The sequence below is a fragment of the Cyprinodon variegatus genome, unplaced genomic scaffold, assembly GCF_000732505.1.
Source record: "Cyprinodon variegatus isolate N-32 unplaced genomic scaffold, C_variegatus-1.0 Scaffold1721, whole genome shotgun sequence".
Taxonomy (NCBI): domain Eukaryota; kingdom Metazoa; phylum Chordata; class Actinopteri; order Cyprinodontiformes; family Cyprinodontidae; genus Cyprinodon; species Cyprinodon variegatus.
Window position 1 is genome coordinate 68,783 of NW_015152174.1, and position 2,228 is coordinate 71,010.

A 2,228-nucleotide genomic window follows, 5' to 3' on the forward strand; every position below is an offset into this window, starting at 1 on the left:
AAAACTAAGAACTAAGGAACTAAACTAAGGAAGTTATCATCCAGAATTGGACAAAAATGTCCCTTTAATAGGGTAGAGCAGTAAAGCTTCTGACCTAAACATTTTTTCCTGTATTACTGTGACTTTTATAATTTTAGTAGTTTTAAAATGCTACTTTAACACTTTTACTGTAGTAAAAAGCTGAAGTTGATCCTCTAACATCTACAAAAGTCTTTTTAAACAGTAGGATTTCTCATCCTCAGACCAGATTTAGATCCCAGAGATCAAACCTGAACTCAGCGTCAGTGTAAACCTGAGCTGTCCCAAAAGAGAAAGTGCTGAACAGCGACCTCCAGCTCACAGATGAGAGGACCGGAGCAGCGTGAGGACAAAAGGCTTCAGCGGCTGTCACCTCCTGCCAACAAGCAACACACAGCTGGTCTGTTGGATTATGGGACAGCTTCTTCAGCGCGCCGTAAATCTTAGTACCACTCCTTTTTAGGGCTTTTGTCCTGCTGCGCTCCGGCCCATTGAAGCGGCTCTCTTAACTGGCTATAAATAGTGCCATGACAGTTTGCAGAGTTCAGTCCGGCCTTTCTTCTCAACTATGCAACAATTTGGACAGTTGAAAAGAGAGAAATGCTAACGTATATGAATAGAAACATGTAGGTTTATCTGTAAAAGCACAGATATCTCTATAGATGCACCGATCCACTTTTCTTCATTTCCGATACTCTAATCCGGATACCTGCTGATCCTGACAGCCGTTTATCTTTAATGTTCTCATCATTACTGTTGATTTATTGAGAGAACGTCAAACATAAAGTATGGTACAAATAAATCCCAAAAAGAAACTTCATAAGGTCAGAAAAGGAAGTCACAGAAACAGTAAATCAGGTTAACAGGACTAAAAACAAACAGATCAACAGTAAAGGGTCAAACTGACTGAATTTAATGAATCAAAGACAGATGATCAAAGGGAAACTTCCTGCTGTCCAAGTGCTTTTTTTTGTTTAGCAAACTGAAACTAATTATAGAAACAGACTGAATAGATCTGATCTAGAATTTTCTCCAATATTAGAACAGATACCGATGTCAAGATCGGATCTGTGAATCGCAGACGGACCTCAGTTTAAGGTTTTTCTTTTAGTTCAATCAAAGATTTTTTGCTTCAATTCTTTTTTCCCCCCGAAATTTATTTTATTTTCTATTTTTATTCAAATGTTAAAATATCTCACTTTCAAAAAGCACTTATCAGTTTCAGATTTTTTTGTAAGATTCAAAATAATTATTTAGTTTAAAAACTTTTTTTCTCCATTTTCAAAAGAAAAAAAACCAACATATTTTTTTACAAACATTATTGCCCCATTTTATCACAACAGACTTTAGGATAACATGCATTCGAACTCATAAAAATATTTACACCCTGGAGAGAAATATTTACGTCATACTGACGTTTTTAGTTAATTTGGGTGTTTATAAACCGTTTCGCCATGGTTCATAAAAATGTTTTAGTGCTGTAATATTGATCAGAGTTTTCCCTCTGGTTCTTCCACATAACAATCAATTGTTCTTGCTTTTTAACCCTGTAATGCCAAATGTATCATATTTGATACATACGGTTTCTGAAATGTTTTGCGTCTGACACCTTTTGCATAATCCAATGGTAAAAACTTTGCTCAAAATCCTATTGTACACAATCAGATATACCTGATAACAGCCAGTAGAAGACTACACAAAAAATTATCTTGACTTATCGCATAGTAATAAATTATTAATATTTAAATTTAATTAAAAGGCCAAATAAGGACTTCAAACCAAAAAAAAGTAATTTTCTGTTTTGTTTTATTCTTGGATCGGGCTTTAAAGGGTTAAAAAAACTTTCTAGTTTAACTCCATCCATCCATCCTTTCATCCATTTTCTTCGGCTTTATCCGGGGCCGGGTCGCAGAGGCAGCAGTCCAAGTAGAGATGCCCAGACTTCCCTACACACACCTCCTTCCAGCTGTTCTGGGGGGACCCCACCCCGAGACAACACCAGGCCAGCTCAGAGACATAGTCCCTTGACGTGGAGGAGCAGGGACTTTACTCCGAGCTCCTCCCGGGTAACGCAGGTAGTGTCCATCTCCCCCCAAAACTCCTGGATCGGCTTTCTGATTTGCTGACGCTCCGGAGTCCAGTGGCAAAAGTTCAATTTATTGAACAGCGTTGGAAAACTGGATGCACTGCTGGACCTCTCAATGCATTTA

The 2,228-nt window shown here is 37.8% G+C and overlaps 1 protein-coding gene across 1 annotated transcript in view; it reads right to left on the reverse strand.

Annotated features, from left to right (window-relative positions):
- Window positions 1–2,228, reverse strand: part of LOC107104395 (protein AF-9-like) — a 44,085-nt gene that overhangs the window by 12,456 nt on the left and 29,401 nt on the right. The window lies entirely within an intron of this gene.